Consider the following 26,668-nt stretch of genomic DNA (forward strand, 5'->3'; position numbering starts at 1 on the left):
GAGTTTGGCTAATGGTTTATCAATTTTGTTTATCTTCTCAAAGAAATAACGTTTAGTTTTACTGATCTTTGCTATTGTTTTCTTTGTTTCTATTTCATTTATTTCTGCTCTGATCTTTATGATTTCTTTCCTTTTGCTAACTTTGGATTTTGTTTGTTCTTCTTTCTCCAGTTCCTTTAGGTGTAAGTTTAGATTGTTTGAGATTTTTCTTGTTTCTTGAGGTAGGCTTGTATAGCTATAAACTTCCCTCTTAGAACGCTTTTGCTGCATCTCATAGGTTTTGGATCGTCGTGTTTTCATTGTCATTTGTGTCTAGGTATTTTTTGATTTCCTCTTTGATTTCTTTAGTGATGTCTTGGTTATTTAGTAACGTATTGTTTATCCTCCAAGTGTTTGTGTTTTTTACGTTTTTTTCCCCTGTAATTCATTTCTAATCTCAGAGCGTTGTGGTCCGAAAAGATGCTTGATATGATTTCAATTTTCTTAAATTTATTGAGGCTTCATTTGTGACCCAAGATGTGATCTACCCTGGAGAATGTTCTGTGTGCACTTGAGAAGAAAGTGTAATCTGCTGTTTTTGGATGGAATGTCCTATAAATATCAATTAATTCTATCTAGTCTATTGTGTCATTTAAAGCTTCTGTTTCCTTATTTATTTTCATTCTGGATGATCTGTCCATTGGTGTAAGTGAGGTGTTAAAGTCCCCCACTATTATTGTGTTACTGTCGTTTTCCTCTTTTACAGCTGTTAGCAGATGCCTTAGGTATTGAGGTGCTCCTATGTTGGGTGCATACATATTTATAATTGTTATATCTTCTTCTTGGACTGATCCCTTGATCATTATGTATTGTCCTTCCTTGTCTCTTGTAACATTCTTTATTTTAAAGTCTACTGTATCTGATATGAGTATAGCTACTCCAGCTTTCTTCTGATTTCCATTTGCATGGAATATCTTTTTCCATCCCCTCACTTTCAGTCTGTATGTGTCCCTCAGTCTGAAGTGGGTCTCTTGTAGACAGCATATATATGGGTCTTGTTTTTGTACCCATTCAGCAATCCTGTGTCTTTTGGTTGGAGCATTTAATCCATTCACGTTTAAGGTAATTATTGATATGTATGTTCCTATGACCATTTTCTTAATTGTTTTGGGTTTGTTTTTGTAGGTCCTTTTCTTCTCTTGTGTTTCCCACTTAGAGAAGTTCCTTTAGCATTTGCTGTAGAGCTGGCTTTGTGGTGCTGAATTCTCTTAGCCTTTGCTTCTCTGTAAAGCTTTTGATTTCTCCATCGAATCTGAATGAGATCCTTGCCGGGTAGAGTAATCTTGGTTGTAGTTTCTTCCCTTTCATCACTTTAAGTGTATAATGCCACTCCCTTCTGGCTTGTAGAGTTTCTGCTGAGAAATCCGCTGTTAACCTTATGGGAGTTCCCTTTATTATTTTTCGTTTTTCCCTTACTGATTTCAATAATTTTTCTTTGTCTTTAATTTTTGCCAATTTGATTACTATTGGCAAATAGTAATCGGCGTGCTTCTCCTTCTCTTTACCCTGTATGGGACTAGCTGTTCTTCCTGGACTTGGGTGGTTATTTCCTTCCCCATGTTAGGGAAGTTTTTGACTATAATCTCTTCAAATATTTTCTCTGGGGCTTCCCTGGTGGCGCAGTGGTTGGGAGTCCACCTGCTGATGCAGGGGACGTGGGTTCATGCCCTGGTCCAGGAGGATCCCATGCCGGCGGAGTGGCTGGGCCCATGAGTCATTGCCGCTGGGCCTGAGCATCAGGAGCCTGTGCTCCATGGCGGGAGGGTCCACAGCAGTGAGAGGCCCGCGTACCGCCAAAAAAAAAAAAAAAAGAAAAAAAAATATCTTCTCTGGTCCTTTCTCTCTCTCGTCTCCTTCTGGGACCCCTATAATGCGAATGTTGTTGCGTTTAATGCTGTCCCAGAGGTCTCTTAGGCTGTCTTCATTTCTTTTCATTCTTTTTTCTTTATTCTGTTCCGCGGCAGTGAATTCCACCATTGTGTCTTCCAGGTCACTTATCCGTTCTTTTGCCTCGGAATCCATTATTCTGCTATTGATTCCTTCTAGTATAGTTTTAATTTCAGTTATTGTATTGTTCATCTCTGTTTGTTTGTTCTTTAATTCTTCTAGGTCTTTGTTAAACATTTCTTGCATCTTCTCGATCTTTGCCTCCATTCTTTTTCCGAGGTCCTGGATCATTTTCACTATCATTATTCTGAATTCTTTTTCTGGAAAGTTGCCTATCTCCACTTCATTTAGTGTTTTTCTGGGGTTTTATCTTGTTCCTTCATCTGGTACATAGCCCTCTGCCTTTTCATCTTGTCTATCTTTCTGTGAATATGGTTTTTGTTCCACAGGCTGCAGGATTGTAGTTCTTCTTGCTTCTGCTGTCTGCCCTCTGGTGGATGAGGCTATCTAAGAGGCTTGATGGGAGGGACTGGTGGTGGGTAGAGCTGACTGTTGCTCTGGTGGGCAGAGCTCAGTAAAACTTTAATCCACTTGACTGTTGATGGGTGGGGCTGGGTTCCCTCCATGTTGGTTGTTTGGCCTGAGGCAACCCAACACTGGAGCCTACCTGGGCTCTTTGGTGGGGCTAATGGCTGACTCTGGGAGGGTTCATGCCAAGGAGTACTTCCCAGAACTTCTGCTGCCAGTGTCCTTGTCCCCACGGTGAAAGAGAGCCACCCCCCGCCTCTGCAGGAGACCCTCCAACACTAGTAGGTAGGTCTGGTTCAGTCTCCCCTGGGGTCACTGCTCCTTCCCCTGGGTCCTGATGCGCACACTACTTTGTGTGTGCCCTCCAAAAGTGGAGTCTCTGTTTCCCCCAGTCCTGTCAAGGTCCTGCAATCAAATCCCACTAGCCTTCAAAGTCTGATTCTGTAGGAATTCCTCCTCCTGTTGCCGGACCCCCATGTTGGGAAGCCTAATGTGGGGCTCACAACCTTCACTCCATTGGGTGGACTTCTGTGGTATAAGCGTTCTCCAGTCTGTGAGTCACCCACCCAGCAGTTATGGGATTTGATTTTATTGTGATTGCGCCCCTCCTACCATCTCATTGTGGCTTCTCCTTTGTCTTTGGATGTGGGGTATCTTTTTTGGTGAGTTCCAGTGTCTTCCTTTCAAAGATTGTCCAGCAGCTAGTTGCTATTCTGGTGTGCTCACAAGAGGGAGTGAGAGCACGTCCTTGTACTCCACCATCTTAGTTCACGCCCTTTCCCACCTCTCTTTATTTACATTTGGCACTCAGATATCTACTGCTTGGACAAAAATATCAAGTCTCTTCTCTAAAGGATTTCCTGAGCCCCAGAAAAAATGTCTCTTAATTTCTGACATTTTCAAACAGCTGTAACAGTCACATATCTGCCCAACTGCTCTAAAATAAACCTATCAAAGGCCCCAACTGTGCACTGAATTATGATGTGGTTTTATGGTTTTATTTTTAATATGATTAGGCAGCAAAGCATAATGAGATCTTTGAGACAAACCTGCAACATGAAATAGAGAAACTCATGTTAAACAGCAAAATTCTAGAGGAAATGGACATAATTCAGGGAGTAGAAAAGAATATTAAAAAAGTGGAAATAAAATCCTCAAAAATAAATCAGTACATATAGAAATAAAGATAATAGGTAGGTAGGTAGACAGACAGATAGATTACTGTTGAGGGGGTAATCCAAAAATATCTCATGAAATTAAAAATAATAATAGCTTTAAAACTTAATAGAAATAATTGAAAGATTTAAAAAATTAAATATTACCAAAAAACTAGTAAAAGAAGACAGAAAAATATAAAAGATATCAAGACAGAAAAATGAGAAAATATAAAAGATATCAAGAGTGTATCAATGCATCATCCAAGAAGTCCAACATCTAATCAACTAGAATTCAGATGCTCAGACCAGAGTGGACAGAGACAAGAAAAACATCAAAGGAAAAATAGGTGAGAATTTCTCAGAACTAAGGGCCATGATCTCAGGGTTGAAAGAGCAGAGTAAATGCTCAATATAATAAATCAAAAAATAGACACATCTAGACACTTTGCTGTGAAATTTTGGAGTTCTCTTTGGAAAAAGAGAAAATTCAAAATGCTTCAGCGGGGACTAAAATTTACTTACAAATAAAAGACAATTACCAGCAGAAGACTTATCATCAATACTACATGCTAGAAAGTGATATACTAATGCCTTCAAAATATGAGAGAAAATAATTCTTAACCTAGATGGAAGTTCCAAAATTACAGCTTTGAGTCAAGATTTAATCAAGATTTTTAGAGCAGCTACTGATTGAGGGTAGTGGTGTCTGAAAAAGGAGGTCAAGAAAGAATATCAAATATAAACATTTTCCAAATGGGACTGCCAAACCCTAAGACAAGGGTAAGATTTGGGGTCTTAATTTTTTTTTTTTTTAATGATGACAAAATACAATAGAAAACAATGAAGAAATGGGAGTAGAGCATTTTGATGTACAAAATACTGATTGGCGCTTCCACTTACTATTCTTATATAGTAAGAATAATGTGAAAATGTATATTAGCTATCAAATTTTAAAACTAATCTATAGGCAAACAGAAAATATATGTTATAAAATGAAATATGTTTTCATCAACTTTGATGATGCAAAAGTAAAAATGACAAGTTGGGAGATGTGGGAGAGCTGAAGAGAAGGGCATGGGTGCTAATATCCTCATCTTATAGTGATGAGTCAAGAGATACAGCTCATAGGTAATGTGGAAGAAAACATGACAGAAATATTAAAATTAGAAAAGTAGCCAGCATAAGATTGAAAAATAATAATGTAATTTAACAGAAGGATGGAGGAAATACTGGGGGAGAATAAATGATTAAATCCTTGCTATCATGGCAGAAAATAAATAGACGATGTCAAAAAAATAATTTATTAAGAAATATCAGCATAATCATATTATTTAGAAATGCTAAGATGACAACTGAGACAAACAGCTGAAAAATTAAAAATGGATGCTTCTGGAGAGGGAGATGGAATAAGTAAGTCTTGTTTCCATTACAAGTAATTCTGCATAACTTTATTTTTAAATAAACATATGTATTTCTTTAATAACTAAAAAATAAGATCAATTAAATACTTACAACTGCCAAAATGTAATAATAAACCTTCAAGGTTCTGAAATTGCTGATCAAAAATAAGTTTCCAACAGTAAGTATATTTTTCTTCAAGAATTTTACAAACTATTTCAGAGATTATAAAAATGAATTTACCTACAATGAAAGAATGAAAAATACTTATAAGTGTATCCTTAAATTATAGAATGAGGAGTAACTCATTGGGTAGTTCCTTGAGGAGAGTTCTCAAATTAGGCTACACAACAAAATCAATAGGATTTTTAAAAATATTCCTTATTAAATCAACTTCCTGGGATCCACCACCCAGGTACGTGTATTTCTAAAATAGCATCCAAGTGAATTTAAAGTGCCACCAAGGTTGAAAATCACTACCCTAAAAAGAGGGTTTATTTTGTAGTGTTTCCATAAGGAATCCCCTCCCAGCATTTCTAGAGTAATTTATATGTTTCTCTGGGATCAGGAGAAAACTCAGTTGAGAAATGGAGAAAATGGGAAAAGGTATAATAATTCTCTTGTAAGAATTAAAACACAACAATCAACCAAGAGACAACTTGGTTCAAAGAAATCTAATTGAGAGAGTGGTAGCAGGAAACAATGACAGGAGATTCAGAAGTTGAGGTCAACATTTCTGGGAACTGAAGAGGAGCAGGAGAGAAATTTCCTGATCTGATAGGCAATATTGTTTGTGCCTATGACCAAGTTCTAAGTGTGTGTTCATATCCTTGTTTCTACTAACAGTGAATCATGCTTGCAAATAAAATAATCAATTTACATGCATAGTATAATTTAAACAAATTTAAACAAATCCTATGAATAATGTCCTAAGAAATAACAAGTTTAGGAAATAAAATAAGTCCTTACATTAGCTACTTTGGCACATGATCCTGTACAGTGAGTGACATTAACTTTACTAGGATTAAGAACATTAAGCTATTTCAAGATAACCTAGTTTTCTTCACTGGTGTTTATGAGTGTTTGAATATGCACTATGGCTACAGTTTTTTGAAAATGCTACTAAATTTATTATTTTATTTATATTTGTAATAATTTACTTACATACCCATAAATACCATGAAGAATGTTGGAAATATTTTAAGAATCATTTATGATTTGTGTAATTCCAAAGAATTCCAATTTCTCATTGGCAAATCCCAGAGTAATATCTGCCAGGAATTTGGAAACATTACACCTCTCCTTTATATTAAAAGTATAAAAATTTAATAATAATAGTATAAAGTGATGAGTGCTTTAAAAAATCAAAAGTCTTCACACTTTTTTCAAGTGAGGAAGACTTCTTAACCAATGAGAACAATGGACTTTGGGGAGAGAGATACGTGTGAGATGGTGGGGGAGAAGAAGTATTGATAGAACATTGGCATTGGATCAACGAGGAAACAACTGGACAATTTCAGGGACTTCTGGAAAAGGTCTACATGTATTCAGTGACTAAAGAAGAAACTGAGGCAAGAAAACACCAATCCATCCCCCGGAATTCATAGAACTGAAAGAAAACATGTAGCAGCCATTATCGCACTAGTCCTCCATTAGTCAGATTTTCTTTTTCCACTATTTATACAACAGAATAATCTTCAGTTCAAATCTTACAAGAGTGTTCTAGCAAGATTACCTTTATTTGTTAACAAAGAGATGACCATACCTATAGCAGAGAAATGTCCATCCATTCTTTGACGAGGCTCCCTCTTCTCTATTGAATTGGCAATTAAATTTTAATTAAAATTTTAATGAAATCTGAGATATAGAATGAGTAAAGATACTTAATATTAAAAACACTAGTACAGAAAAACTTGGTGAGTTCTATTTTCTTTTCTCAAATATTGACTATAATATAACCTACTGTGTTTATCTTGCTACCTCATCCTTCAAGAATCTGAGAACTAAGTACTACAATTAATCACAGTAAATAACATTAGGCATTTCTTTAGCCTAACTGTTTTACCCTCTTTTTTATTACTTGTAATTTGATAGTTCTGATTCAAATTTTATTATATTTCTGTGTTTTGTGGTAAGCCAACTCACTGGAGTACTAAGGAATAGAAGAGAACACATTTACTGAAAACATATAAGGTTCCATACAATTTTCATACTTTACTTAGTAAATACTAAAAATAACCCTATGAGGTTTGTATTATTATTCCCATTTTACAGATAAGAAAACAGATTCAGATGGGTTTAATGAATTTGCAAAGCAAATTAGAGCTAATTATCTGTGAATCCAGAGCTGGAATTTAAACTTGGATGTTTCTTACTACAAAGCCTATATTTTTTCTACTGTACCACAGCACTTTTTCTTTTTTTTTTTGACTTTTTATTTATTTATTTTTTAACATCTTTATTGGAGTATAATTGCTTTACGATGGTGTGTTAGTTTTTGCTTTATAACAAAGTGAATCAGCTATACATATATATGGAATCTAAAAGAAAAAAATGGTTCTGAAGAACCCAGGGGCAGGACAGGAATAAAGATGCAGATGTAGAGAATGGACTTGAGGACACAGTGAGGGGGAAGGGTAAGCTGGGATGAAGTGAGAGAGTGGCATGGACATATATACACTACCAAATGTAAAATAGATAGCTAGTGGGAAGCTGCCACATAGCACAGGGAGATCAGCTCAGTGTTTTGTGACCACAACACTTTTTCTTTCCACAGGAACTGCAGTTACTGCCAGAGAATTGATGAAGCATGTCTTTCCTGGTTGTGATTACGGTATTATTAGAGTAGACTGCTATTTCTCTCACTCAAACACACACATACACACACACACACACACACACACACAAACACATGCCTAGACTCTAAGAGATGCATGAGCAAAGACAAGGTACAGGAAAAGCAAAACATTCACACAATTGGTTGTGAGCCCCTGCTTGACTTTCGCAACAATGACATTTTTGTTCACTCTTATATCAACCTAGGAAAGCTGCGGAAGGTCTAGGGTACCATGCAAAGCAGAGAGAAAGTGAGGGTCCTCCCCATCTATACCCTCTGAAATCAGAGCTGAAGAGGTAGAGAGCGGTATAAGATCAATTAATCAAAGGTTTCCCCAAAATTATGGCATACGAGAAGACTGAAATCTTTTAAAATTTTCTCTATAATGTTGTGGATCTATCCAAAAAGAACAAAAACAGGAAAATTTCTCTCTCTACTGCTATACTGCCAAAACTGAATGGAAATATTAAAATCTGTGAGAGGGCAATCAGAATGGGTGAGTGTACAAAATTAAACTAAATAAATAAATCTGAAATGTTATAGTAAGTGGATAAGGAACTATAAAATATAAATTTTCTACAAATGAAACTTCTCTATTATGGTCTCTTTCTAGGGACAGAAAAGGAAACCACATTCACATAGCTTCAATTATCTTTCACATAATTGAAAAGATACTGTAAGGTAGCTATTAGAGCAACTTGCTAACTATGATAATGATTCAATCAAAGCAAATGCTATTAAACACAATGAAACATTATAAATGATTATAATTAGAGAAGCACAATTTAAATAATCCATAAAATTTTTTTAAATGATAAAACTACTCTTATAGGACTTACAGCTCCATTTGTTCCTCTTCTCTCCTAGCTGGTAAATTTGTCTAGCTACTTATTTATTAAAGTGCTTTAATCAAGGGAACCGCTCCATCATCACATTTCATTAAAGGTAGTCTTCAGCTGAGCACAACAGAAGGAGGTCATGATTGCACTGCAGAACTTCCCTACAATTAGGCACTCACTAAAATGAAATGACTCTATCACTGATTAAACAGATTTTTATAGTTAAACAGGCTTTACTTAAACTAGTAAAACTGACTGACAAAAATATGCTCTTCTGCCTTATTCAGCATTAGCAAGTCCCTGTTTCCATCTTGAAATTTTCACCTATTTTTAAACATTTTTTTAAAATTCTGATAGGTTTTTTTCCTATATGCAGAGCAATTATATATTTTTAAAGTACTCTATAAGGAAGGCTCAATTAATCATTTTTAGGGGCTCTTCTAAAAGGTAGGTCAAGACTACCCTTTCAGCTGCAAATGGAGAAGAGGGCACACTAAGTTCAAGTAAATTGATCAAGGTCCAATCATAAAAATAATTTATGAATGGATGTTTTTAAATTCCAGGATGCTATCAAAGAGTTTAAAAGAAAGCATTGTGTGAAATGAAGCTCTTTCATTATTCCTCTAATAAAAATGTTTAGCATGATGCCTCAGAACCAAGAAGCTGAAGATAGCCAGAGGTGTGAAAATATGAGGAATTATAGGATTAATAATCAAATAAACTTTTAGCAACTACAAAGACCAGAACTAATATACAGTTCCCTCCTCAGGGCCATGGCCTGGTTCATAAGCCATGTACTCGCACGGCCTCTATATGTATTATACTCAGTTAATAGCTTTGTAAGTCAATTTACAGAATACATTACCTATAACTTAAATAGCTCTGTCAATGTTGTCAACTTACACATATAACCAGAGATTATTTTTTAAAATTATTCTTATTACCAGAAATAATTAATAAAACAGTATACAATAAAGGATCTTAGAAAAGCAATGAAAGCTGTGCTCACCCATCTAGATATGAACTCTGCATTTCAGTATGTTTCTCAGTACACATCTCAGAGAAGTCTTGTTGATGATATCTGTAAGGAAAACAGCCTCTTAATTGATTCATCTCTCAAACCAGCCCCAATTCTTCTGTTAGAAATTAGAGCCAACAGAAAACTATATAAGTTATTGACAAGGAGTGTCGTCAACCCACTAATCCAGACAGTGTTTAGTAATTCTTTAGTGCAGATTAAGACAACAGAAATTGGAAAGACAAGAAAAAGAATGAAAGACACATTAAAAAAAAAAGCAACTGAAAGTTTTTTAGATTATCCATTCATTTGTAACATGAATATCTATTGAGTGTCTCTTTTGTACTAGGCACCAGAGATACTATGGAGAGAGAAAAAAGGCATGGCCCCTGCTTTGGTGGGGCTTACCATTTATGCCAAAGAAATAGTCTTTAATTCCACTTAATTGCTTTTGAAATTAGGAATACAGAAGAAAATATAATGAAGGCAAAATTTCACTCCTCTTTCTTCCCCTTTCTTGCTAGTCATCTGAATCCAGTGGGAGTGACCTCTGTCAGTTATTTAACTTCTATGTGCCCGTGTCCTTACAATAAAATGGAAGAAATAACTGCACCTACCTTAAAAGGTTATTCTGAAGAGTAAATGAGTTAGTCAATATAAAACACAATATAGAACAATGTGTGGCATATAGGAGGACTTAATAAATGTTAGCAACTTGCTATTATATTTATTATGATTTTTTTTTTTAATTTATCTGACATATCCTGAAGTGGTCAAGGCAAAAGTCACAAGAGATAGTAACTACCTCCATGTTACAAAGCCCTGGTAAATAAAGAGCTAGCTCATTTACAGAAACCCCACATCAGGGGTTTTCACATGTGCAGGATAAGATAAGTTTTACCCACCACAGAACTGGGAAAATCTGTTCTGGTTAACTGGTGGCACAAAACAGCCAAGGGTTATTTGCATAGGAGGTTGAGAAGCACTTGCAGGGGAAAAAAGTAACTCATCATTAGAAATGAGAATGCTGCACCCACAAATTTGGTGCAAAGCTACTGGGCCAGAATAAAGATGATGAGGTGATGGTGAGCACTGCAAATATCTCACTCAAACTGCTCATCAGTCCAGTCCCTGGACTCTTGCTCCAGTCTTACAATGAGATACACTAACAGAGGGAGTAAAACATAAACTCTCTTCCCCCCAGTTGGATCTCCATGGGAAAGTTCAAGGTGTCAGCAATATCAGTGTCAGCAGATTCCTCTAAGATGGGCACTATGGACAGTAGAGGGGCCCTTTGCAGACTTGACTGGTCCAAATGCTGCTTTTGGTTCTACAGCCCACAGGAGCTCCTCCACAACAAAACAATGCTGAGGAGAGCACCCACAGCAAGTACCCCCAGGGTGACCAAGAGCAATTGGTTCCCAGAGGTCATATGAAACATCCTCTTTGGGAAGCCCAATGCATTTGGGTCTAGACTTTCTGCAAAATAGGCATAGTTTATCCACAGAAATGCCAATTTGTATCTGTTACTTTGATGCTATTGTTACCCTCAATTTGTGTGGTTTAGGATATTCTAATTCAGTTCTTTAAAAAGCACTTTAGAATTTTTTAAATAGGTAAACATTTAAATATGTATTATTCAAGTGTTTTGATTCCTACTTAGAGTTTGGAAGCAGCAATATTTTTCTCATTTATTTTCAGTAGAAAATAAACCTTACTTCCTTTCCTGGGAAGTAAAAAAATCCTTTGTGTCGTTTTTTACAGAAAATAAGCTTTACTGTCATGAAGCAATTCCCCACTCTGCATCATTTTTGGTACATTGATAATACTTTTAACTTGGGTTGTGGTTTACTAACTATAAGCACAAAAGATGTTGCTTTCTAATATTTGTCTCCAGGGTAAAATAAATTAATCCAAGAGATAGACTCCATCCTTGAGCAAGAGATGGCTACTTCTAGACTGGGGGAAATTTGAAAGTTAAAATTAGACACACTCAGCTCAGTGCCTAGCTTTTGGTCTCCTGCTAAACTGAGTGATTTTTAAGTAAGTGTTTTTAACAAACATGTTAAAACATGGTTCCAAGTGAGTGCTCTCCTTAAAAAAGTTCATATATTTGAGAACTAACCACTTATTCCAATAAACGTTGTTACTCAAACCTTTATTAGAATTCATTTTGGTAATTTTTAGTGCTAGTTTACAAACTATACAAAGCACCAGACTCATCAATATAAATTATATGGTCCATCCTGATCTTCAGTTTAACTATCAGATTTAGTTCAAATCCCTTCTGACCTCTTCAGAAGCATGGAACCCACCTAAGTAAGAATAACCTTCACTAAAGTTTTTCAGGAGAAAATTCCCTGAAAGACATAACTAATGAGATTTGTAGCAATGTGCTGAGTAATAATGAAATAGTTATAAATGTTTGTAATCTCCTGATAAATTTTAAGAAGCAATATTCTCATTTGTACAAGCTTAAAAATGTGCATTACAGGATACATGTAATTTACAAATTTCCATAAAAAACGAGTCTTGGCAAGGCCAAAACAAAAATTTGTATTTTGGAGTTGGTCATTTTGAAAACTGTGGCCAAACAATTTTAAAAGTTGGCAACTACTTTATACAAGCCCTTTGTAAAATCTTTTTCTGTGATTAACTTTTGCAGTTGGGTGTTTTCTGGTAAAAAGAAAAAGTCAAACCAGTGACATACCACTAGCTCTACCCTCCTGTCCACAGCCCTCCCTGACTTCAGGTTTAGTATATTGGATCTTGTTACTGGGTTGTCTATGCATGGTGATCTGTGTACAGTCGGCCCTTTATATCCATGGATTCTGCATCTGTGGATTCAACTAACCTTGACTAAAATGTTTGAAAAAAATTCAGAAAGTTCAAAAAAGCAAAACTTGAATTTGCTGCACACCAGCAACTATTTACACAGCATTTACATTGTATTAGGTATTGTAAGTAATCTAGAGATGATTTAAAGTATACGGAGGGTCTACCTAAATTATATGCAAATACAGCACCATTCGATATAAGGAACTTGAGCATCTGCAGAATTGGTAATGGAGGGAGCCTCTGGAACCAGTCCTCTGTGGTTACCAAGAGACAACTGTATAGAGAGAATTGTTATTTCCTAGGTAGCTTGAGTTAGCTTTTAAGTTTAAATGTTTTGTTTTACTTCTAAAAGTTCTGATACAGATAGACCCAAGTAGGCTAAAAATCAAACTGACTACGGAAGTTATATTTTATCAGTGTATTAGATGAACTTTTCACTCTTAATGGGAAAGTGATTCCCTCAACAATGTATGTACCAACCTGTGTCAGTAAGGAAATTCAGAAAGCCATATTTCTGATAAAAGGCATGTTTTCTTAGAGAGGGGCCCATTCACAAAGAACATGAATAGACGTTTTTCCAAAAAAGACATACAGATGGCTTTGAAAAGCCATGAAAAGATGTTCAACATCACTAATCATCAGGGAAATGCAAATCAAAACCACAATGAGCTATCAGTTCACACCTGTTAGGATGACCATTAAAAAAAAAAGAAAAGAACAAGAGATGACAAGTACTAGCAAGGATATGGAGAAAAGGGAACATTTATGCACTATTTGTGGGAGTGTAAATTGGTGCAGCCACTAGAGAAAACAGTATGGAGGCTCCTCAAACAATAAAAAATAGAACTACCATATGATCCAGCAATTTCACTTCTGAGTATTTACCCAAAGAAAACAAAAACAGTAATTTGAAAAGACATCTGTACCCCAATGTTCATTGCAGCATTATTTATGATAGCCAAGGCATGGAAATAACCTAAATGTCCACCAGTGGATGAATGGATAAAGAAAAGAAATTATGATATACAGACATGTCACACACACACGCACACACACACACACACACACTGGAATATTATTCAGCCATTTTTAAAAAGAAGGAAATCCTATCATTTGCAACAGCATTGATGAGCTTATAGGGCATTATGCTAAGTAAAATGTCAGACAAAGAAAGATAAATACTATATGATCTCACTTACATGTGGAATATAAAAAAAAGCAAACTCACAGAGACAGAGTAGATTGGTGGTTGCCAGGGTCAAGAGAATGGGGGAAATGGATGAAGGTGTTCAAAGTGTACAAACTTCCAGTTATAAGATGAATAAGTTCTGATGATATAATTTAAAGCCTGGTGACTATAGTTAACAATACGTATTGCATATTTGAAAGTTGCTAAGAGAGTAGATCTTAAAAGTTCTCATCACACAAAAAAAGTAACTATGTGAGGCGATGGATGTGCTAACTAACCTTATTGTGGTAAACAGATCGCAAAATGCATGTATATCAAATCATCATGTTGTACACCTTAAACTTACACAATGTTATATGTCAATTATATCTCAATAAAGCTGAAGATAAAAAGAAAGGGGCTCATTCATCTATAATAAGGGAGAAATAATAACTTGGGCTTCTGCCACAGTCTTTGGATCAGACTGTCTGACCCAGAGGTCTGATGCATAATAGCTTTATTACAAACAGCAAACTCACCACCGTTTGCCCATGAAAGTCAGTGGATTCTGGCTGCACACATGAAAGCAGAGGATGGGCAATCTACTATTGACATATAGAAGATGTATGTGAATGCAGCCCCCTGATGATCAAGAAGAAAGCAGGAGCTGGAAGACTACCAAAAGCAAACAGCTTTCCTTCTCTCTGCAGGCATGTATGCAAAATAAATCATTCCTGAGATGGTGATTAATGTTTTATATTCTCCTACTTCCCCTTCCAAAAGAATTAAATTAACATACATCTAGTTATTTATGAGACTGAGTTCTTACTACCTTCTCAAATGCTAGTTTGCTATTTATGAATACGGTTAGCTGCTGTGCTTTTTACATCTCTTTAATGGCCTTGATGATGGTGAAGACTTAAGACATTTTGTGTTTTCTCCATTAAGTGGGCTTTATTTATCTTAGATGTCCCTGAGATGGGGGGGGCAGTGATCTGACAAACAGACCCATTCCTGTGCTGCCCACTCTTCCCCTCCCAATGGCTGGTAGGGGTGTAGTCCCTACTGCTTTTTTTTTTTTTTTACATCTTTATTGGAGTATAATTGCTTTACAATGGTGTTAGTTTCTGCTTTATAACAAAGTGAATCAGTTATACACATACATATGTTCGCATATCTCTTCCCTCTTGCGTCTCCCTCCCACCCTCCCTATCCCACCCCTCCAGGAGGTCACAAAGCACCGAGCTGATCTCCCTGTGCTATGTGGCTGGTTCCCACTAGTTATCTACCTTACGTTTGGTAGTGTATATACGTCCATGCCTCTCTCTCGCTTTGTCACAGCTTACCCTTCCCCCTCCCCTACTGCTTTTAATAGAGCAGTCCCATGTGAACTGTGGTGTTTGTCAGCTGACATATTGATCTGGAGTGAAACTTACGAGATCTAGAGTAGAATGTTGTTGGCTATTCTGTCTCATATCTTTATGTAGCTTTATACACTGTCATTTTACCTACTTGATATTGGTACTGAATCATAATCACTTCCAGATTGGACCTTGTTACATATTTCTAACATAAAATGGTAATATGTAGGGCTTCCCTGGTGGCGCAGTGGTTGAGAGTCTGCCTGCCGATGCAGGGGACACGGGTTCGTGCCCCGGTCCGGGAAGATCCCACATGCCACGAAGCGGCTGGGCCCGTGAGCCATGGCCGCTGAGCCTGCGCGTCCGGAGCCTGTGCTCCACAATGGGAGAGGCCACAGCAGTGAGAAGCCCGCGTACCGCAAAAAAAAAAAAAAAAAAAAAAGGTAATATGTAGATGTCCTCAGTAACTTAGTAAGTTATCACCAAGCCTTATTCCTTGGCTCTGTGTTTGCAGCGTTTGAGGTAATGATGTAAATGATGTTTAAAACAAAAACAAAACCCATGAGAATCAAGCAAAGTCCCAGTTCCCCTCCTTATTATCTGAGTGATCTGGTCAAGATTTTTAATCTCTCTAAATCTCAGTTTCCTCATTGTAAAATAATTAATTATCTGCCTCATAGTGTGGTTGTGTGGATGAATCAAGTTCACACAGTTAAAACACCTAACACATAATAAACACTTAACAAATGGTAGCCACCGTTAAATATTTTTAATTTCACAACTACTGATATATCAATAAATTGACAAATTCTATACAACTAATCTTACAATTTACTAAGATATTGATAAATTAGTAAGCTCTATAACTTTAATTCATTATATTATAAATTATATATGAATTCATTATATACTTACTCAACAGTCACCTAACTCAGACAAAAAATAATCAAATTGCTTTTTTCTTAAATGGGCTTTTAGAAGATTGCTGGCAATAGGCATAATGTAGCAGAGAATAGAAATAGTTACGAATAGAAAGTAACCCAGAGATACATCTAGGTGTTATCAACACATGAATCCCACAAATGCTCAGTTTTATAAAAACCAACCATGACTTAGAATCCATTTTGGTGGCAATACATGTACAGCAATTGTAAACAGGAGGTAAAACTTCTAATTCCAGAATATGAGTTTGCTTCTGTATTGTCTTAAGACATACTTTTATATTTTCAGGTACCAGATTTCAATGATATTAGGTTTTACAGGTTTTCTTATTTTTAATCTTTCTCTAATACTGAGATTTTTATATAATATTATAAATAAATATATATATAATTATGATAATCTGACTAATCAGAACATATTGAAGACTTTGTCAATCTAATAAATGCATCCTAGGTAATTTTCATGAGTGTATTTTTCAAAATTATGAAAAATAATCCTTGTACAAATAAATGAAGCAGTTGGTATGTTGATATTTCAGTTTCCTCTGCTAGCATATTTTCAGGGTTTCCTGAGCAGGAAGATACAAACTGCTTTATCCTTCTGGAAAAGGTTTCTTTTATTGGGATATTTTTCCTCCAATTTACACAGCAACTTAGGCAGCTAAAAATATAAGACCACAGACTTGAATTTAAAGAATGACAGCTTAGTAACAAGACAGACTGAAATGATTCTTGGGAAGATGGATAGTTCTCCCGGTTTGAATGAAGGATAAAGATTCTTCTAAATCAAATTCCATTCCAGGAAGAGGACAAGGTCTTGCCCACCTAGCAAGTGTACATCTTTGACTTTGGTGAAGAACAGCAGACACTGATACTCAGACACTAGACATTATCAGAGATGGGAGACTCAGGGAAATCATAGTTGCATGGATTAAGAAGAGGATGAGATAAGAGAGACAGGGAAGAGCAAAGTGGGCACTCAATGATTCTATTCTTTGAAGAGTTTCATAAAAAGTTTGTCTCTATCTCAGGAATACATTTAAACTGCTATGAAACATGATCTGTGATCAATGTTTCAACATATAAACTAAGATATGTGTTCTCATATCTAGGGTCTAATCGGCATGGAATGATTTTGCACTCACAGTAAGACAAGCGATGTGCCCTGACACAAAATCCACAGATCTGGGCAAGCATGGACAAAAGCTTTGAGGATGGCAGGATCTGGGAAGGCAGGGCCTGGTGGCCAAGGGATCATGCAATCTCAAGCACAATCAGGGTAATTAATAAGTACTCAATTTCCAAGGAGTATGAAATGTGCCAACAGGTGGGTAAAAACCAGCAATAAGAGAATCCAGGGATAGTGATATTCTAAAACCCAGACTGGCAGTAGGTATCAGGGAGGGCTGCTGGATGTTAGGAGCTGGCCTCCATACCCAGGAAGGAAGCAAGGCTTCCAGGCTTTAAAAGGTGTTTGGGGAAGATGCAGGATTTTAGTATAAAATGTGAAAAGGTGATCAACACAGAAGCCCAAAACTGTAAATTGAGGCCTCTAGAGTGATCCTGGATTCAGGAAATCAAGTGCAACAAACCTATTTATTCTCTGCAGAGGGAATTGTGATGTAAGAGCCATGAGAGAGCCCTAGTAATCAGAGAAAGAACAGATGTTCCAGATGAATTTGGCAGCAAGAATGTCTCAGTGACTATATCCTCAGTTCAGTAAAAAGGGTGGTTCAATGCAAAGACCCAGCCAAACTGAAATCGATAGATTGGAACTCCTTAAATGTTCTCCTAATTACAACATGTTTTTATCAAGGAACCAGGATATGGCCTATCTGGGAAGGTAGGCATGGTATCTAGGGGTTGAGCAATCTGAGGCAAATGGGGTAAATAATAATCTGAAATGCCAAAGTCCTGTAAGTGGCGAGATCAGTAAGCTCACCTGTGAAGAAACTGGAGCAGGCAGAGGCAGGGAGATTGAGATGTGAGCCAATGTAGATGGTGTGACAATGACATAGAGACACTGTGTGCAGACACACTGAGGAATATTTTACATCAGCTAAGAATACTGGATGCAACAGTGTCTTTGTGTTAAGCTGGGAAGAGAAAACACAAAGGATGCTGAGTCTCTGAAAGAAACACAGAGCTTCAGAACTTCGATTGTTCTTAAAATAAGTCAGAGCAGACCTCTGAGATGAACATGTGGATATAGCATGAATACATTCCCAGAAGTTTGTTTAAGAGCTGTGACATGCAGATATTGTCCTTTCCCTTCTAAGAGCATCTTAGCTAACCCTCCAAAGACTGCTTCTTGGTACACTCAGCCTATCACCTCCCCATCTTACAGAAAACTTGGAGCTTTCTCAAGGTCTCCTTCATATGACACGTGTGTGTATGTGTGTGTGTGTGTGTGTGTGTGTGTGTGTGTAAAGCTGGAGAGAAGGAAAAGGTCTGGGTGAATTGAAGACTGCCACTGTACATAGCATTTTACCTTCCATAATTTTTGGCAATTCATTAATCCTATTTACAGAACCAAGCTTGTGTATTGATAGTTTTATGTCAATATTAATGATCAGAGCAACAAAACCATGCCTAAGGGGGGAAATGAAATCAAAGTGGGCACCAGCACAGAAGCTGCTGGGAAGGAAGAGAACTTCATTGTATTTCAATGGAGTACTTAGCTTATTTTCCACTTCTAATTAAAGCACTGAGAAAGAAGGGCAATTTTTTTCCAAATTGCTGAGCCCTTATAACCAATAAGGCCATGTTAATCACCACTTGAGAAGATAGAAAAGCATTCAAAATTCAATGCTTTTTTTTCTAACTTAAATGTGTCTCTTTGTCCAATGGCATCTTTATTTTTATCTACACTGATATTTATCTTTGATATACTATGTCCTCCCTTAAAAATACAAATATTATGAGTTACATCATTATCACTGTGTTATTGACCATCAAGAGTTTATTCAAGTTCATGTGCTTATAGAGGCCATTTTTTCTTTAGAATATACAGTCTGTCACCAAAAAGTGTTAAAAAATAAGATTTGGACAAATGTAACAAAGGGGGTAACAAGTAAAGTTTAGAAAAAGAAGAGTTTATTTATTTTAAGGTGAAATGTTAAGGGAGATGAGAAAAACAATGAATGAAGTGATGATATACCAGAAGGTCTATAGTCCTTTAATTTAAAATAAACAAATATGCATTTAGTCATAGCATAATCTGGAATGAGAAGAGGATATTAGGAGAGAAACTGAAGCTAATACTATGCACTCCTTTTAAAGAAATTGGAGGAAGTTTGAAATGATTACTAAAATATACCCAGTCTACATAACAGATACTACATAGCAGATACCAGATCAGGATCCCTACACTTCCTGGGATTGGAGGCAAAGTCTTCAATAACACCTTCAGAGAGAAAAATCAAAATGAAAATATACCTGAAAAAGTATATAAGAACTTAATTCACACTAATGTGTAAAGACAAGAAATGAATAAGCAGAGATTAAAGGAATGAATAATTAGGGCAGAAGCCCTATGAAGAGTAAGAGAAGGAGGATTTCTACATCAAGGCAAATCTCACCTACTTTATCATCTTGTCCTGGGCTGGCCCAGATGACCTGGAACTCAGGGCCCTTAATTAGGAGCAATTTTCAATAAAGGTGGACACATTTGGCAATAACTGGATTACCTAAATGCAAATAAGTCATGTTATTTCTGCCCACATGTTTATTATTCATTGTCACTTATCTAGGAACAAGGATAAAATCCATTTCTGACATGGAGCTGTATTTTGTTTACTTTACTTTTTAGTCAATATCTCTCACTGTAAAGTTCCTAACAGGAAGTCTAGCTTGAGTAATTACTGGGCTGGAATTTATAGCCATGCAGAACTTGAATGTGCAGCAATCACATTTTTAATATGCAATTTTAATGTCAAGAGAATTTTATGATAGTTTCTCAAAGCAATATACGTTAGAATTGCCTCATGGGCACAAGGGTAAATTAGATTAAACAAACAAAAAAAATCAGTGGAGAAATAGAATGCAAGTAAATATGGAAAATATGACTTGTGAAAGTATTAATCTTTTTTTTTCCAAGATGCCTGGCAACAGTTTTTCTTGTTGGCCAAGGAATTTGTAAGATGATAGATTTTATTTTAAGCCAACAAGTGCTTAGAACTATATGAAATTTCATAATAGTTCCCTTTTTGTTGGTATACACAAGCAACAGAATCAATATTGGCCTGTATTTCTTTAGCTTATCCTGAGGAATTCTTTCACTCGAGTCTTTTTGCTGCAGAAGGATTGGACAGAATTAGCTAGCAGTGGGTCACAGATTCCACTCAATCATTTTATCAATGGGTATTGACTGGGATGATGCCTAGATTGCTGTATCCTTTCCTTTGACAGGTTACACCATGACAAACATGTGTGAGATTCAGATCATTCTGATTTCTGGCTACAAGTACAGCAATCTAGCCTAGCTGTGTAAAGACTCAATTCTAGCAGACAATCTCTTAGGAGGTGCTAAGGATTCGAGCTCTCTGCTATGTGTGAGTTCTACAAATCCTGAGGACATTAGGAGACTCTTGTTACTGAAGTTTACTGATTCTATTTTTTTAATGTAAGATATGCCTCTTTATTGGAAAGGAGAAATTTAGTCCACCAAAGAGGAATGAAATAAAGAGTGGTCCACTGATGATATGTAAGTCCCCATTCAGATGAAATGCTCCATTGACCTGAGGAGGTCGGAGGCAATATGGTTGGCTAGCGTATGAAAAAGGACAATCATATTAGCAGTGTCAACTCAGGTCAAGTCTTCTGATGTAAAGAGTATTTGAAAAAACAATAGCTTTATTTATGAAACTAGAAAATTTACTTTCCATTTTTAATCCCCAGCTTCCTTATCTGGAAAATGCAAGTAATGGTAGGGCTGCGAGGCTTAGAAAAATTCTGATCAATGGTACTTACATATATGAGAATCAACACAAATGTAACACAGGTAGTGACAAAAAGGAAAAAAATTAGGTAATGTTACAAGGCAATAAACAGTATGAATCCAAAGACTTAATAATAGCATTAAAATATAGAACTAGTGGTTAAAGAGAATTTAAAAAGTCTGAAAAAAAAAGTCTATTTTCATGGTAGAATGAAATTTTCTTTATTTCTGACCTCAAGCCCATGCTCATAAATATACATTAGGTACATGGTACTAGAAAACTAAGTAGCATAAACTCATGTGGCAGAGCCAAGGACAAAATCAGGATAATGTATCACTCGTCTGTTTCCCCAACTACAAGAATAGAGGCCAATTAATCAAACACTCAACAAATATTGAATACTCACTGTGTGTTCAGCAGTGTAAATTAGCAGATCACTACGTGCTCTAATTTTAACTCATATTCTACTGGGAGACAAATAAGATAATTTTTGTTATTGACTTTGGATAAATTTATATAGTTATACCTACAGGGAGAATAAAATCAGAAATTCTACTCTTCAGCCCACATCTGATGTGATTTAATGTATGTGCTGTCTCTTTCATTTGGAATCCCAGTGTTATACAGTGTGTCTTAATACCATATGATGTGTGAAAAGAAGGCATCTATGTTTTAGTAATCTATTCAATAAAGAAAAGTCCATTTATGGCTCAAAGACAAATCTAACACTGGACTGCAGTGTGTTGGGTTTTAGCTTTGCTATGACAATTACTCGTCATTAGGAAAAGGAAAGAAAAATTCAAAAAATTCTCTTGCTGAATTATAAATAAGAATAATTCATTTTCAATTATGTTCTTTTTGAACATAGTGGTTTATAGAAAGAACAAGAAGTATCCACTTGGTTTACATTAGTTACTGGTAAAATTAAATATATCCATTTTAAAGTAGATTTTCCCATGATATTCATCAGGAACAATGCCAAGTCTTCCTGCTAAGTGGTCACCAAGATTGTAAGACTGAAAAAGAAGAAAAATTATCTGCAGCATGAAATAATCGTTCTTAAAATGCAAAAGTTGAAACTAATTTCTTAGAATGTTATGAAGACACAGCAAAATTGGAGAATACAGAGCTGTGTTAAACAAAAGAAAAAATTAACAGTTAGTTGCTTGAATGAACGTGTCCAGTGGGATATTCTAAATGGAGAGAAAGGAAGGCAGTTTAGAAGAAGAAAAAATGTCTCCTTTGCAGATTTGAGCATGCTTCAGTCAACTAAGGAGGAAAGAAGAATTTCAAAAGTGACCCTATGATGAATGTTTAAATTTAATATCTCACCCTTCCTTGAGCCTCTTATTTACCTACATTTAAACCAGCTTTCTCCAACTGGAATAAAGCTACATATTGAGGGATTTACAGAAAATGTAAACACAAAACACATTTTTCTTTAGAAATATTTGAGAAAAACTAAGAACAAAATAGGATTTTGATCATTATAAACAGAACCCAGCTTAAGTTAAACTTCAAACCAGGCAAAAACTAGAGAAATACAATAAAGTATAAAAATAAACCAGATATCCAACTTGGCCCTCACTATGTACAAGTCTTTATTCAAATCTGACCTTCACTAGAGGCCAATGGTGATCACCAAGTTAATACTATATCTTGCCCCCTCCTTGGTATCTCAGTCACTTTATCCTAATGTTGTCTATTTTCTTTCTTCCATAGCACTTGTGAATTGAGACCATCTGCATCCAAAGAGCTTACCCATGAGGACTGAGACCTGAGACCCCAATACAAACATTACACAGGACATTTTTGCCCCAAAAGATAGGCTGTAATCCAATAATTAACTGTGCTCTTTGCTTCAGGAACTGCATACTGATAAAGTCAGACAATTTACTCAAATTGAAAATTATCTCTCCTATCAGGCAATAGATTGTTCACACTTATTAAACAAAGGTTTACTTTCCAAGAATCTCTCCACCAATCCTATTATATTAGAAACTATGGAGTCCCTCCCATCAAGCCTCTTAGATAGCCTCATCCACCAGAGGGCAGACAGCAGAAGCAAGAAGAACTACAATCCTGCAGCCTGTGGAACAAAAACCGCATTCACAGAAAGACAGACAAGATGAAAAGGCAGAGGGCTATGTGCCAGATGAAGGAACAAGATAAAACCCCAGAAAAACAACTAAATGAAGTGGAGATAGGCAACCTTCCAAAAAAAGAATTCAGAATAATGATAGTGAAGATGATCCAAGAAATCGGAAGAAGAATGGAGGCAAAGATCGAGAAGATGCAAGAAATGTTTAACAAAGACCTAGAAGAATTAAAGAACAAACAAACAGAGATGAACAATACAATAACTGAAATGAAAACTACACTACAAGGAATCAATAGCAGAATAACTGAGGCAAAAGAACGGATAAGTGACCTGGAAGACACAATGGTGGAATTCACTGCTGCAGAACAAAATAAAGAAAAAAGAATGAAAAGAAATAAAGACAGCCTAAGAGACCAATGGGACAACATTAAATGCAACAACATTAGCATTATAGGGGTCCCAGAAGGAGAAGAGAGAGAGAAAGGACCAGAGAAAATATTTGAAGAGATTATAGTAGAAAACTTCCCTAACATGGGAAAGGAAACAGCCACCCAAGTCCAGGAAGTGCAGTGAGTCCCATACAGGATAAACCCAAGGAGACACATGCTGAGACACATAGTAATCAAACTGACAAAAATTAAAGACAAAGAAAAATTATTGAAAGCAGCAAGGGAAAAATGAAAAATAACATACAAGGGAACTCCCATAAGGTTAACAGCTGATTTCTCAGCAGAAACTCTACAAGCCAGAAGGGAGTGGCATGATACACTTAAAGTGATGAAAGGGAAGAACCTACAACCAAGATTACTCAACCTGGCAAGGAACTCATTCAGATTCGATGGAGAAATCAAAAGCTTTACAGACAAGCAAAGGCTAAGAGAATTCAGCACCACAAAGCCAGCTCTACAACAAATGCTAAAGGAACTTCTCTAAGTGGGAAACACAAGAGAAGAAAAGGACCTACAAAAACAAACCCAAAACAATTAAGAAAATGGTCATAGGAACATGCATATCTATAATTACCTTAAATGTGAATGGATTAAATGCTCCAACCAAAAGACATAGGCTTCCTGAATGGATAGAAAAACAAGATCCATATATATGCTGTCTACCAGAGACCCACTTCAGACCTAGGGATACATACAGACTGAAAGTGAGGGGATGGAAGAAGATATTCCATGAAAATTGAAATCAGAAGAAAGCTGGAGTAGTTATACTCATATCATATAAAATAGACTTTAACATAAAGAATATTACAAGAGACAAGGAAGGACACTACATAATGGTCAAGGGATCATTCCAAGAAGAAGATATAACAATTATAAACATATATGTACCCAACACAGGAGCACCTCAGTGCATAAGGCAACTGCTAACAGCTATTAAATAGGAAATCGACAGTAACACAATAATAGGTGGGGACTTTAACACCTCACTTACACCAATGGACAGATCATCCAAAATAAAAATAAATAATGAAACAGAAGCTTTAAATGACACAATAGACCAGATAGATTTCATTGGTATTTATAGGACATTCCATCCAAAAACAGCAGATTACACTTTCTTCTCAAGTGCGCATGGAACATTCTGCAGGATAGATCACATCTTGGGTCACAAATCAAGCCTCAGTAAATTTTAAAAAATTGAAATCATATAAAGCAACCTTTTGGACCACAACACACTAAGATTAGAAATGAATTACAGGGAAAAAACCGTAAAAAACACAAACACTTGGAGGATAAACAATACGTTACTAAATAACCAAGACATCACTGAAGAAATCTAAGACAAAATCAAAAATTACCTAGAGACAAATGACAATGAAAACACGACGATCCAAAACCTATGAGATGCAGCAAAAGCAGTTCTAAGAGGGAAGTTTAGAGCTATACAAGCCTACCTCAAGAAACAAAAAAAATCTCACACAATCTAACCTTACACCTAAAGGAACTAGAGAAAGAAGAACAAACAAAACCCAAAGTTAGCAAAAGGAAAGAAATCATAAAGATCAGAGCAGAAATAAATGAAACAGAAACAAAGAAAACAATAGCAAAGATCAATAAAACTAAAAGCTGGTTCTTTGAGAAGATACACAAAATTGATAAACCATTAGCCAGACTCATCAAGAAAAAGAGGGAGAGGACTCAAATCAATAGAATTAGAAATGAAAAAGGAGAAGTTACAACAGACAACATAGAAATACAAAGCATCCTAAGAGACTACTGCAAGCAACTCTATGCCAGTAAAATGGACAACCTGGAAGAAATGGACAAATTCTTAGAAAGGTATAACCTTCCAAGACTGAACCAGGAAGAAATAGAAAATATGAACAGACCAATCACAAGTAATGAAATTGAAACTGTGATTAAAAATCTTCCAACAAACAAAAGTCCAGCACCAGATGGCTTCACAGGTGAATTCTATCAAACATTTAGAGAATAGCTAACACCCATCCTTCTCAAACTCTTCCAAAAAATTGCAGAGGAAGGAACACTCCCAAACTCATTCTATGAGGCCACCATCATCCTGATACAAAAAGTTGACAATGATATGACAATAAAAGAAAACTACAGACCAATATCACTGATAAATATAGATGCAAAAATCCTCAAAAGAACACTAGAAAACAGAATCCAACAACACATTAAAAGGATCATACACCATGATCAAGTGGGATTTATCCCAGGGATGCAAGGATTCTTCAACATATGCAAAACAATCAAAGTAATACACCATATTAACAAATTCAAGAAGAAATAACATATGATCTTCTCAATAGATGCAGAAAAAGCTTTTGACAAAATTCAACACCCATTTATGATAAAACCACTCCAGAAAGTGGGCATAGAGGGAACCTACCTCAACATAATAAAGGCCATATATGACAAACCCAGATCAAACATCATTCTCAATGGTGAAAAACAGAGAGCATTTCCTCTAAGATCAGGAATGAGACAAGATGTCCACTCTCACCACTATTATTCAACATAGTTTTGGAAGTCCTAGCCACAGCAATCAGAGAAGAAAAAGATATAAAAGGAATACAAATTGGAAAAGAAGAAGTAAAACTGTCACTGTTTGCAGATGACACGATACTCTACATAGAGAATCCTAAAAATGCCACCCGAAAACTACTAGAGCAAATCAATGAATTTAGTAAAGTTGAGGGATACAAAATTAATGCACAGAAATCTCTTGCATTCCTATACACCAATGATGAAAAATTTGAAAGAGAAATTAAGGAAACACTCCCATTCACCATTGCAACAAAAAGAATAAAATACCTGGGAATAAACCTACCTAGGGAAACAAAAGACCTGTATGCAGAAAACTATAGGACACTGATGAAAGAAATTAAACATGATACCAACAGATGGAGAGATATAACATGTTCTTGGTTTGGAAGAATCAACATTGTGAAAATGACTATACTACCCAAAGCAATCTAAAGATTCAATGCAATCTCTAACAAATTACCAATGACATTTTTACAGAACTAGAACAAATAATCTCAAAATTTGTATGGAGACACAAAAGACCCCGAATAGTCAAAGCAGTCTTGAGGGAAAAAAACGGAGCTGGAGGAATAAGACTCCCTGACTTCAGACTATACT

General features: G+C 36.0%; 1 protein-coding gene across 1 annotated transcript in view; it reads right to left on the bottom strand.

Annotated features, from left to right (window-relative positions):
• Positions 1-26,668, bottom strand: part of ZPLD1 (zona pellucida like domain containing 1) — a 481,064-nt gene that overhangs the window by 113,731 nt on the left and 340,665 nt on the right. Inside the window, exon 9 of the mRNA XM_004272088.3 lies at positions 9,694-9,765. The gene's annotated coding sequence lies outside the window, so the exon portion shown is untranslated. The remainder of the gene's footprint in view (positions 1-9,693; positions 9,766-26,668) is intronic.

Source organism: Orcinus orca, chromosome 5, assembly GCF_937001465.1.
Source record: "Orcinus orca chromosome 5, mOrcOrc1.1, whole genome shotgun sequence".
NCBI lineage: Eukaryota > Metazoa > Chordata > Mammalia > Artiodactyla > Delphinidae > Orcinus > Orcinus orca.